Raw genomic sequence first — 13,877 nt, 5'->3', positions numbered from 1 at the left:
TTAAGTTCTTAACAGGAGTATACTATACACACCGTAGTATTTACTACGGGCATCTTGCAGAAACAGGTAAGCCTCAGTCTCATGGCTGAGAACCATGACCTCTGATAATAAATATAGCAGACGTATTGGTACAACTGTATATGTCACAAGGCACCTATATTTCTGCTACCTGTAGTTTCATGAATTCTAGTTTTGCTTTGTAGAATATAGAGATGGCATGATATAGACACACATTTTTAAAACTTACAAGTACTACAGTCCCACAGAAATAATGTAACTTGTCAATATTTTTTCTAAGAATAGGCACCACTGTCTTTGATGCTTTAATAAAACAGATGTTTTTCAACTAATCTCTTCTCTCTGCCAGCCCTTCTCCCCATAACGTATCCAATAAAATCTGGCATTTCTGTGCAGATCGTACATTATGCAGAAGATAACAGATGAGCATATCAGCTGTTTTACAAGTGCAAGGATAAATGTATTGATAAAACTGTAAGACATGAACCAACCTGACTTTCATCAGTAACATCTGACTCAATCAGGTTTGACCAGTTACCTGTTTGGAGTACTCCTCAAGGCGCAGTAAAACAAATGACTTTGTAACATTAAGAAAATGGGCGCCGGTGAAAAGGCTCAGAAATTTTCTTTTCCATAAACTTAGAAAAGGCTTGCTTTAAATTTAGTGTTGTAACCTCCTGTGTGAGTATCTTACCACCCGTTCTCTAATAACGTCTGCACCAAAGTGTACTCACTGTGCCATCTTCAGGACATTTTTAGAAAACATCTCTACGAAGGAAGTGAGAATAGACCACTTTGATGGGTTTTTTATTATGTTAAAAATATAGAAAGTTTTTTGTATATGTATTAATTATAAAATGTGTTGGCTGAAATTCTATTACAAAGCAAAATAATGCACACTTTCATTCATGTTGGAATATAAACATGAAAAATTTTACATGTAAATATATACATATATACATTTTTAGGTACTTAACAGTTTCCAAAGGGCTTATATATGATCTTATTTCATATTTATAGCATTCCTGTAAGATGAGTAGAACAGGAATTAAAATCATCTTTTTCACAAACGAGAAACACATACATACAGCTTGAGTCATCGACCATACAGCTTGAGTCATCGAACCATATAGCCATGATTCAAGCCTACACCTTTTCACTCCAACAAAATTATTTCCACTAGCAAAGTAATTATTACCTTTGTAATCAATGAAGAAAATTAAATGTAACTCCTAATTATTCTCGGTCAATACCTTCTTAAAGTATCTATACTGAAAGTTGGAATAATTCTTGGCTATAATGATCACGTATCAGAGAATCAGACATGTATATAGAGCTCAACTGTTTCATCATTTCTGGACTTTATTTCACTCAGAAACCTACAGTCAATCAAGGATGTATTTCACTAATAGAAAATTACAGAATTATACAAACCCATCCAAATATGTAAAATAAATGGTCTATGTGACAAACCTGAATATGCAAATACAAATTTGCTGTTCTTATATCTCTAAGATGTCCTAGAGAAAACCCACAAGATATCATACCCACTGTCATTTTGGATGACCATGTTTCCTGGTTTGTTTGGAATGGTGGTAATTACCTGGTGAAGCACATGTTTACATTCAAACGTGTACTCATTCGGACAACATATTAAATGACCAACTGAAGATGGTGTGTGAAGGAGAGTGGCCCACTTGATCCAAAGGGAGTAACTGCAACCTGAACGGGGACAGTGAGGTAAGTATGACAGCACAATGAAACGCTTCCGAATTTTCAAAATCCATTTATTTTATATACAACCTGGACAGCACAGTAGACTTAGAATCAGAAGACACATGTTCCAATTCTAGCCTTGTCTTTTGTGAAGCTAGTGAATTTGTGTGTATATCTCTGAAATTCTCTAAGCCTCTATTTCTTATAAAGGACAATACCTCCTCCCCGTGGTTTGTGCAAGGACTAAATTAGACGGCCACGTGAAATCAACTAGAACTCCGCCTGGCAGCCAGGGCCTTATGAATGAATGTTCATTATAAATCTTTAAGTCTCTGAGGAGACTGTAAGTCTCTGAGGAGATGTCCTAGACATGAATGATAATCAAACAGATGCATTTACTGAGTGAATTTTAAGGGACAGGGAAAGCATTACCTTTACAAGAGGAGATCTTTTTTTAAGAAATTATCAGTTCTAACAAATAAACCAACCACATATGGGTTTCCCTAGTACAAAAGAAATACCAAAAACCCAATACATGCCAGTTGACTTAGGGCATCGCTGATTCATGGACTTTTCTAATGAAAATACCTCTTCCTAGGGATAATGTTCCTAGACGTATGCGTTGTAAGTCTAACTTGAAATCCAGAAGGAAGCTATGACTCGCCCTAAAAACAAACAAATCGTATATATTATACAAATCACTGTACATATATACGTACAAGTTATACATACATATGTAATACACACATATGTAAAACTAAACATACAATTTCAAGAAGTTTGTGAAAAACTCTAAAGCCTCTATCATAGGTTTTTAGTCAAGAACGTCTAAACGGGGGTAGTGGCACATGCTCTTTGTTGACCCCACAAGACACATACTATTATCGATATTAAACAACAGAAATGACTGTTTAATGAAGCAATACTTAGCTGTACCACATAGTGGTGTATCCTGGCATTTTCTACTCTATTCCATCCTGGACTGTTCCATTCCATTCTATTCTATACTGTACTGTTCCGATTAAAACAAACAAACAAAAAAGGCTGATTTAGCCAGCTGTATCGATTTCAGATTTCACGCTCCAGATTGAACATTGCTGCAGGGTGTGACAGGAGCAGGAGACCACACAAGGCAGGATAACACCAGCTGGCCACCACTGACCTAAAGGAGAGCGCCCTGGAGGGAAAAAAGTGTAGGACAGGACCACTGGCTCAAAGGAACTGGGGAAAACAAAGCCTTATGGCCTCCTCCTGTTTGCACATAGACCTCTGGCACAGGTTGGGGATCCCCTACAAAGCCACTTTTTGCTTTTCTTGTAAGTAGACTACTTAATCTACGTTTGCATAAAAATGATGGGTGAATGGGAGAAACAGGAGACCTGGACAGCTCTATAGTTCCTTGAAATAAACCATCCTGATGCTCTGCTTTTAAGGAGAAATCTTTTCTTAGCAAAAACTCCCAAATAAAATAAGTGGGAAGTGAAAATGGATTCAACAGGAGATTTATGCATTTATTTATACTGACCTTATCTCCAAAAGGATTTGGGAGGACTTCAAGAGGAATTAAGAACGTGTTTTTTTCAAATTAATTTGGAATTAAGAGCGTAAGTAATGAAATACTTAAGAATCGTCTAACAGTTGGTTCAATGATAATATTCAGGGAGGCACAAGAATAATGCATTGCTGAATCCACAGTATTTAGACTCAGACAGGCAGGCTCTAGTTGTGATGAGGGCAACCCGGACCATCTTAGTAGTTAACAGTTCGCACGAAAGCCACAGTTGGGGTGATCCTTGCTGTCACTGTTTTGAGTGAAGAGAAGGCTAATCCCATGGAAAGGGTCCACAGAAATACTCAGAGTTAGATTCATATTTCAATTTAGAAACAGAGACCGGGAAACATTCATTGATTCTAGAGTGTGCAAGCGAGAAGAGGGAACTGACAATAAAGCACATGACAAGTAAGCAAAGTGTACCATCGATTGAAAGGCGGTCGATGTTGCAAGAGAAAAATAGAGCAAGGGAAGGAAGAGCAGGAAAGCAAGGCTGGGGAGAGCACAGGTGGCATCAGTGTAACGGTGCGGGGACAGGACAAAAAAGGTTTACAACAGATGCAGAGAAAACAGGCTTTTCAGAAGTCCTGCCACCCAGACGATTTAGATGTCCTTATGTCATCAACCCAGCTGCCCAGGGTCTGTAGCAAATTATAGCTTGTGGTGAGTTTTAAATAAATGAGCTTATTTACTTTGTTTAAAAAAACAACAACTGTGAAGGTCTCAATTTTGTCAAAAGCAAACTCCAATAAGCATTATCTTAATGTATCAAATGAAAGGATGAGTTAGAAAGCAATTTGAGAGCTTTATGAATGTTACTTTGGGGAAGAACATGAATACCATTTTCTGATAACCTATGGTGCCCAAACATGATGGAAGCAAATGACACTTCATTAAAAGCTATGTAAGGCCTCATTATTATTAAATCTTGTGTATCTTGGTGACAGGAGCTAGTCACTAGGAAGTGGTTTAAATACATGTCTACAGATAAAACATCGAAGTGTATCCTAGCTTTGAATCAGAAAACTCAGTAGGTTTCGACCGCCAGCTGTACTACAGTTACAAAACACTTCTGAAGGAACAGACATTCTTCAGACATCAAATAATTTGAATTAATAACCGATATCATTTGATTGTATGTATTCGCTACTAATCTTTTGTTTTATACAAGCAAATATGATGGTTTGAAGTTGCTCACAAATTGTAGCCTAAAAAACACAGAGGACATTGTTTCACGGCTGACATCCATAATTGTCAAAAATGTTCCCGATAGCCTCTACAGTAAGAGGTGCTAGTATATCATATATCATAAATACTACAGTCTAGGGGAAAAGACATAAAGAACTGCTCACGTAAGAGGTGAGTTTGAAAGCATGAGAGAGAGAATACACAGTGTGCATGTGCACATATATGAGGGCAGACCCACGGTATGGACCTACTGATTAAATACATAGCAATTAATCATTATGTTCCTTTTTTAAACCATTTTCACTTGACCCACTGTAGCAGATTAGTTTTCTCACACTTAGAGCTCTGGCAGTTTACGTGAATATATGTCTGCAACACCTCTACAACTAAACATGATTTTCCTTGCAATGTATCTTTTACTTGGTTGCTGCCCTTGAGAGTTCTTGTTATACACAAATTCACAGTTGTAGTCTTGAGACCTCAGCTCAGCCTTCTTCTCACTGTTGACATCTCAGCGATCTCCCAGAGCTTTAGAATTATAGTTTCTACCATTTATTCTAAGGCTTATTCTTGGGCTTCTCCTTGAGCACAAGAAAGCGATCTTGCATACCATACACTCTGTGGAAACACTGAAACTTGGACGCTGTTGCGAATGCAAAATGGTTCAGCTGCTATAGAAACCAGATGGAGTTTCCGCAAGACATTAAGAATAGAACTACCATATGATCCTGCAACCCCACTTCTTTGTGTTTTTACAAAAGAATTGAAATCGGGATCTCAAAGAGACATTTGCACTCCCATACTTATTGTAGAGAAGGAAGAGAAGGAAATCCTGGAACATGCAACAACACGGGTGAACCTTGAGGTCATTATGCTAAGTGAAATAAGCCATTCACAGAAACAGAGATACTTCACGGCTCCACTTACGTGAGTTTTCTAAAACTGTCAGATTGATAGAATCAAAGAATGAAATGCTGGTTGCCAGGGGAAATGGGAAGTAACTAATCGACAGCCAGAGTTTCAATTAAGCAAGGTAGGTTCCAGAGATCTGCCATACTGCACTGTACCTAGAATCAACAATAATGTATTGGACAAGTAAAAATTTAAGAGGGTAGATCTCATGTTCACTGTTTTTTACCATAATAAAAATAAAAATTTTAAGTAATTCTATTACTTCATATGTTCTACTCTTGTTTAAAAGAAATCTAAATTTTAAAAACAAAAACGAAACTCCTAAAAGGTAGCATAGTAGACAGATTTGTATGAATGAGATAGACTTCTCTCTTTCTCCAGAGCGTCAAATACTTGATAAGAGAGCACTGTAAAATAATCAGTGGTTAGCTTCAGAATTCCTTTAGAAAAAGTCTCAAGGTTATAATCTATTTCATTTAGCCTTCATGTTTTATGTGGGTGACTCAGAAGTATCATATTATGGAGCAGGGCCCCCCAGCCACCCCCGGGTGTAGCACTATAGGTAATAGATTCTATTTATCCTGTTTTCCTCACCGAAAAGGAACACATGTGTTTTAACATATGCAAATGGGGACTACATGATTTTTTTAAGTATGTCTCGTACTAGAGTTCAGATACTGAGAAACTAATTGTGTGGAATTTTCAGTGGCTGATGAATACATCAAGTTCTAGTCCAATGAGATAAACTTTCCATCCCCAAGGAGCACAATCTCTCTCTTCATCTCTCTCTCCCTGTCTCCCTTCTCTCCCATCTCCCCCAAAATTTCCAATAGTAAAGACTAAAGGGAACCCCTTTTAGTTTCGATGATACTACACCTGAATGGTCCCAGAGTCACTTTCCTAACTGTGATGTTTGATGAATATGATTCCTCCCTGCAAAAGAATCAATGATATAATGAAAAAAAAAAAAAAAAACGTTTGTTCGGTATAGAAATACATATTAAGAGTTGCTTAAGGACAACTGAGAAATAGATTACTTATATATTCGAAAGATGCTGAGGCAATCAAATTGGAACCGAATTTAATTGAGTTATTGATTTGAAAAGCAATTCTGTATCAGGAACTGTCATTACTCAAAAACTAATTTTATGCTTTTAAGGAACTTCTACCATTTTCCTTCGTAAGATGTTGAAGGCTAGGAAAGGCAGAAATGAACTGTCACCACTACTGAGAGCATATTTGTTCAAACAATGTTTTGTTACATGTGATAAAAGGCTGTAGCTGAAGAGATTTTTATTAACTTCAAAAAGTGTCACTCTTTCCTAACAAAGACACCAGCACCACCAATTAGTTCTTCCAAATATAGTCAATGTGCTACGAGGGAGTTCTCTAAGTGTGTAAGCAATGATGATGGTAACCAGTGGGGCACATAGTTAAGAAGCCTGCCTTGGAATACTTACCAGGCAGGTTTCCGACATCGGGGGTTTAGAGTCTGGATAACAAGCCTGACAGGACAGCAGATCATGGTCTATAGATTATTTACTCAGCATGTGATCACTAGCTTTAGCAAAAGAGGAAAAAAAGCAAAAGTTTGAAGTTTCGCTAAAGTTGAGAAGAGAAAGTGGGCCAAAGAGCTCTTCCTGCTGTCAAAAAAGCAAAGCATGCTGCTTCGGCTGTGGCAAAGGCTTAGCGCCTGTGGGGCTGGTCGGAAGATCTGAAGTCTTTTGAACGGCAAATGGCCCTGAGCAGTCTTCCACATATTCGCCTCCCCAACTGAAAGCCGGAGAACGATTAATATCGGGCATTTTTCTAACAATGTGATGTGCTTGCAAAGTCAAAGCTCTCTGGCAGGCAGAGCTAGTGGAGTAACCCTACGTGCCGTTCACCATCCGAGGGCTGTCACCAACCACAGGGGCGAGGGAGCAGAGAAACGGTCATTTCCTCCCGATCACGGGTTTTCAAAGAAAAGGGGGAGGGGAGCCCATTCTTCCAGAGGCCTTTGTCAGAGAAGCGAAGAGAAAACCCTCCGTTGAAACACATCTGGTACAAAAGAAATTCATTCAGGTCGTTTCAGACACAAAGATCCTGAGTTTGTTACGGCATCTAATGAAACGGTTTTGCATGTGGCCGTGCCGTTAACTGAACTTGAGAATTTAAAAAAGCCCTTAAAATTATAGGGCCATCCCCAATATTAGATGATCATGGTTAAGTCTGCCTTCATTATAAAATACGGAAATACGGTGCCAAGACTCAAATAATCTGAAACTCTAACAAAGTAGAACCAAACGTCGCACAGAACAGTTAACGCAGACATTTGAGAAGCCACGTAGGCTTCGACTTTTGTGTTTCTGAACTTTTCAACCATGGTCCCAATGCTACATTTTTATCGCACAGAAGTATGGAAATATTCACGGTAGTGGTGTTATTAAATGTTCACAGCACTTATTTCCCTAGATCCCTTCGATGTTGCCGTTCTAAAGGTCATGCCACTCCCCCAGATGCATATTGCTAAAATTTCCGCATTCGCTTTGTATGCTGAAAGAATAAAAGAACAAAAGGATAAAACGCAAAAATAAATAAATAAACTCTGAGTCCAACGTTAGGACCATTTAAGCGTGCACTAATCCTTACCCTTTTTTTCCCCGCCATGTGAACAGAAAATGGCTGCTTTTATATTCACCTGCCAGAATGGCAATGCCATTCTCAAGCACCACGTAAAATGCAACAATTGCATCCAACTGGTGATCTACACACACACACACACACACACACACACACACACACACACACACACACATTTTTAAAGTATGGCTGAAGATTCTCCAGAAATACCAGGATCTGTCCTAAGTAACGGTTATAACAGATTAACAATAGTGTCAGAGTATTAAGTACCACAGATATGATATGTATCTAGTGTGCCTAGGCACGTGAATAATGTCACGAAGGGACATGCTATGAATGAAACTGTCAACATTAAATTCCCATTATGCTCAAATACGCTACCGTTATTTTTAAACCAACGTTTGCTTGTTTGTGTGCGTATATATGTATATACACATATATGAACATATACATATATGTGAACGCATACATGTACGTATATATATTTATATATACTAGAGGATATATTCACATCCACTGTCCTATGTCATCTGGGTTCTTCTAAATTAATTAAAGAAGGCCATTAGACCCACGTGGCTCCGACACCATGGCAGCCAATGTAAGCAAACCCAAATGTAAACCCCATAAAAGCCTCGGGGTTACAAAATCAAAACTTGAAGGACAACCAATTACAAGCAGCCAAGTAGGTTTTAAGTGATAGCTAATCAATGATTTTCTTACTTTGCTTCTCCCCCCTCTCTGTAGAAAGGTCTCCCACACTCCTATTGCTGGAGCATTCCCAATCACTTTTGGTTTGGCACTGATCGATGTGAATGGATTTTCTTTTTGCTCAAATACATTCTTAACATTTTTAATATGCCTCCGTTTACCTTTTAATGGTTCTGGCATCAAAAAAGGAGACAGCAAAGGAGACACTCGTCGCTCAGGCCCCAGCAGCAACAAGCAAACGGAAGCGAGTATGAGCTGGGCTACTTGAGCTTGCTGCTTTCCTGCCGGGTCCGGGGGGTCATGGGTAGGTCCTTCCCACACCCTAGCTCTGCAGACTTCCCATTATGCGCTTCTAATTGGGAGTCACCTAGAACAAAGACTGCCCTTGAACCTCCTTGGAAGGGACCACACCGGGTTCTCCTCACTACCCACGGGGCAGCCAAACCAGGGATGTGAACCTGGAGTCCCATCCCATACTTGAAAAGAAAGGGGCTGCTTGAGACTCTTAGAACTGCACCCCAGCTGGAGAGACATCATTAAAATGGAAGCAGATGGAATCTTGGGGTGGACAGCTCTCCCAGGATCATGGATCGAGAGCTTCATCGCAAATAAGAAAACGTTACTCCTTCTGCCTTCTTGCTACTTACTTTTGTTTCTGTTAATGCACAGGAAGCCGATGCTCCTTAACTCTGGTAACTATTGCTGAATCTACCGCTGAGGCCACAGCTACACAAAAAAAGTCCCTTGACTTTCTTGCTAAGATGGTTTTAGATAACAGAATTGCTTTAGATCACTTACGGGCTAAATGAGGAGTCTGCGCCATTGCAAATATCCCCCACTGTACCTTGATCAACCCTTCTGATATTATAGCAAATATAAGAAATTAAAAAAAAAAGCCATTTGGCTAAAAACATTTAGTACATTCGTTGACTTCTTTGATACAAAGTGCTTGGCTCATAGGGCTCTGGCTAGGGAGTATACTCCAGTCTCGCGGTGTTACCCTCCTCGTGGTTCTCCCTGGTATGCTATGATCTCTCCAAGGTCTCACATGCATGTTCACAGCCATCAGCAGCACATCATGTGATGTCCCTGTGCTCAGAGAAAGAGATATGAGATGAACAGCAAAAAATCCTTTCCCGGTTCTGACATCATATCCTATGAGTTTCACAATGAGACCAGAGCAACTTAATTCTGATGGTGACAGAGACTGGCACTAATACCAATACACGGTCGATCTTCCGTGTAGGACAGGACGACCAAAAGGGGGCAACTGTTAAATTAGGTCAACGAGGAGGCCATTAGACTGATGCGGCAGCCTGCCTGAGCAAGCCAAAATCTAAGCCTGCGAATGCCCCAATTTTATGAAGTCAACATGCTAAGAACAACCAATCACAAACACCCAAGTAGGCCCTGAGTTATAGCCAGGTCATTTCCTTACTTTCCTTCCGTGTTTTCTCTGTCCAAGTCTCTCCCTGAGCTTCTATCAGCATCCTGCTCCTAACCACTTCCAGTAAGGCATTGCCCAATTTGAATTGGGTTTTGCTCAAATTGCTTCCTAAAAATGTTAATATGTCTCCGCTTCTTTTTAACTGTATACAATACATGCTGTAATTCTCCAGCTTTACAGAGCAAATAATGCAGTTTTCAGCTTAACTTTTCCTGTCCTGTCTGATTTGCAAGTCCATTAATTTGTTCAGAAAATATTTGAACAGCTAAGCATACTCCAAGAATCGCAGAGATCCTCTTTAAGCCATTTGATTAGAATACTAGAGGAAATGAAGGACTTAAAACAAATAAAAAGGAGGGATCACAGGAACTGAACCAAATTTGGGGCAATGTGGGGCGGTTTTTAGTTCACTTAATATTCCTGAGATGGATCACACTTACACAGAAAAACAGTGAACTTAAACTCTTTTCTTCAAAAATGAAAAGTCATATCCTCAAACCAATTCCCTCCTCTGCTCAAAGTCTGTCAGTATTTTACTGCAAATGTACCACGTTGAACCATTATTTTCTGGATTTCTTTTACCCCTTCCTGCCTTTCATCTGGTGTTTTTAGATTACCTTATATTCCTTCATTCTCCAGACTGTATTTGACTAACACAAAGAAATTTTCTCCAAGTCCTATTAGTTTTTATTCCAGAGCCTTTCTCCGCTTCTTCCATCGTAGTAAAAATTGTAGCTGGGCACAGAGACACAAAGAATAAAGACCAAATTTACCATTCTCCCTTGTACTTATATATAGTTATGTGACTATGTTCTGGTCAATGAAATGTAAATAAAATTACTGTTGAGCAGTTTTCTAGACACTTCTGGAAAAAAAAAAAGATAGGTCCTTCTTCGTCTCTTTCTCCATCACTCTGTAATACTACCTGGAACCATCTTAAGCCATGAATCACAAAGAGCCGAGAGACAAGACAGAAAGAACTTCGGTCCTTGACCACGTGGAGTGCTACAGTGACCATGGACCAGTTATTTGGACTTTACTGTGTCAGGGAGAAATAAACTTCTGTCTTGTTTTGAGCCACTTCCCCCGCCCCCTCCCCTTTCCAGATTGTCCTCACACTCGGCTCAGTGAAATCCTAACATAAAAGTATTTAGTCAGGGTTTGAAAGGCTGGACTAGTTTTTCCAACTCCTCCCTCCCTCCCTGTAATCTCTCTCTATGCCTCTGCCCATTTTTATGTGACATGCTCTGTGACTCCGTAGGAGCTTATGGCCCTCACTCAGGACTGTGACTTTGGACTTTGATGACACATCCCTAACACTTGGCACACATGAGCAGAAGCTTAATTGTGACGGCGATGGGCTCGGCTGGCCATTATTCCTGCTCTCCACCCTGAAACCCGATTTAGCCACATGAAGCCCGCTCTGGCATCTTGGGCCTCAGAACGAGAAGACATGTGACCCAAGCCGGGCAGAAGAAAATGTTTATTGAAGCCCCTGAGGGTTTGATTCTTTTGTTGCTGTTACCTCACTGAAAACTAACACTGCATCAAGTCAAACAATCATAAAGAGTCACGAGGGATCCAAAACTCCACCGTCTAGTTTAAGCATGGTTTTGAAAAATAAAGCACAAATGTTAAACGCTAATGGCAATCACGCCATATAGTCATCAGACCCCCACATGGTGCAACATTGAGTAAGTGAATGAACCTTCTGTGTGTGTGTGAAAACACTCAAAATAATCACAAGGCCAAAAACCATGGGCTTTGTGGTTTGTTTATTATTTTAAACACTCTATTCATCCTTGAACTTTACCTCCCAGCTTAAGCTAAGTTCCCTTCTTTTGTGCTTCTAAAACTGATACAAACCTCTATCATTACCCGTTGTGTTTTGAATGACCATTACCTTTAACAGGTCTGTCTGGTTAAAAAGTGAAAAGTCACCATTTAAAACAAAAAGAGGCGGGGCGCCTGGGTGGCGCAGTCGGTTAAGCGTCCGACTTCAGCCAGGTCACGATCTCGCGGTCCGTGAGTTCGAGCCCCGCGTCGGGCTCTGGGCTGATGGCTCAGAGCCTGGAGCCTGTTTCCGATTCTGTGTCTCCCTCTCTCTCTGCCCCTCCCCTGTTCATGCTCTGTCTCTCTCTGTCCCAAAAATAAATAAACATTGAAAAAAAAATTAAAAAAAAAAATAAAACAAAAAGAGGCAAACAGTGATTTCATCCATAAAATACAGGTGATACCAAGAAGGGATTATAAGTAGCATATCATTACCAGCCTATTAAAGGACGCAGGCCACCAATAGAAAGTGGCAATAAGATACCTTCCCTGTGACTAGTATCTAGGCTAAAATCACAGGAAAATGAGAATCAAAGCACATGACGACATACGCCCTGATCAGTCGAGAGTCCTCGAAACAATGGTTTTACTCCCTAGCAACAATATCGAGTGCCCGGATTATGGTTACTAACACCCTTCTAAAATCAAAGGAATGAGAGATGTTTGGAGAAATGGCTAATTCTAGGTTCGGGCGCTGGAGGGTAAGGGAGGCCTGAAGAATCCTGTAGTGACTGAGAGTAAGGAAAAGCTCAAAACAAGATCTTTTTAAGGCCACAATGATGTGACTGTGTCAAAGAGGCAACTGCAAGACTTTCCCAAGACTGAAGTTGGAACAGTTTGAGGAAGACAATAAATAGAGTAGTATTGGATTGCATCTCAAAATAAATATAAATATCCACGAGGCCAGAGAGATATACGTGATTAAACAAACAAAAAAGAAGGGATAACATCTCCAATGCTGAAGAATTCTAAATAATTTACACAGATACAACATCTTCAAGGAGGTAGAACAAAGTAACTTATTTGTAAAGACAACAGTATGAAAAGATGAGGGGAAAAATTAACTTTATCCTGCAGCAACCTGTCACACACTGCTCTTAGTCAAGTAATGCTACATCAGCATCGTCCGTGGTTAGTCATGGTTAGTCGTGGGCTAGTACGCACCCTTGAGGTCATAAAAATGGCAACATCGCCTCCATGGTTTTCCTCCCCAAACACATAATCTCTCTCTAATGATGAGACAATCCCAAATGAGGGACAGTCCACAAAATATCTGAGCATTAATTCTCAAAACTATCATCAAAAATAAGGAAATTGTGAGAAACTCGCACAGCCAAGAGAAGCCTAAGAAGACACAACGGCTAATGCATTTTGGTTTCTGGATGAAATCCTGGGTCAGAAAAAGGACCTTGCGTAAAAACTAAGGAAATGGCAGAGGCACCTGGGTGCCTTATTCAGTTCAGCATCTGACTCTTGATTTTGGCTCAGGTCACAGTCTCAGGGTCACGGGACTGAGCCCCACATGGGGCTCCACACTGAGCACCCTCTCCTGCCACCTTCTCCGGCTCTCACTCTCTCAAATTAAAAACTAAGGAAATGCAAATCGAGTATAAACTTTTAAAGTAAAAATGTAACCATTTTGGTTCATTAAGGGCAACAAATCTATCACATTAACTTAAGATATAATCGAGAAAACTGGGTAAAGGGTATACAGAGGCTCTGTACTATCTTCAAATTTTACTGTAAACATAAAACTATTCTAAAATGAAAGGTTTAGGGGCGCCTGGGTGACTCACTCAGTTAAGCATCCGACTTCGGGTCGGGTCATGACCCCGCAGTTTGTGAGTTCCAGCCCCACGTCGGGCTCTATGCTGACAGCTC

The sequence above is a fragment of the Prionailurus viverrinus genome, chromosome B1 (assembly GCF_022837055.1).
Source record: "Prionailurus viverrinus isolate Anna chromosome B1, UM_Priviv_1.0, whole genome shotgun sequence".
Classification (NCBI taxonomy): domain Eukaryota; kingdom Metazoa; phylum Chordata; class Mammalia; order Carnivora; family Felidae; genus Prionailurus; species Prionailurus viverrinus.
Note: the sequence above shows the minus strand (reverse complement) of the source record.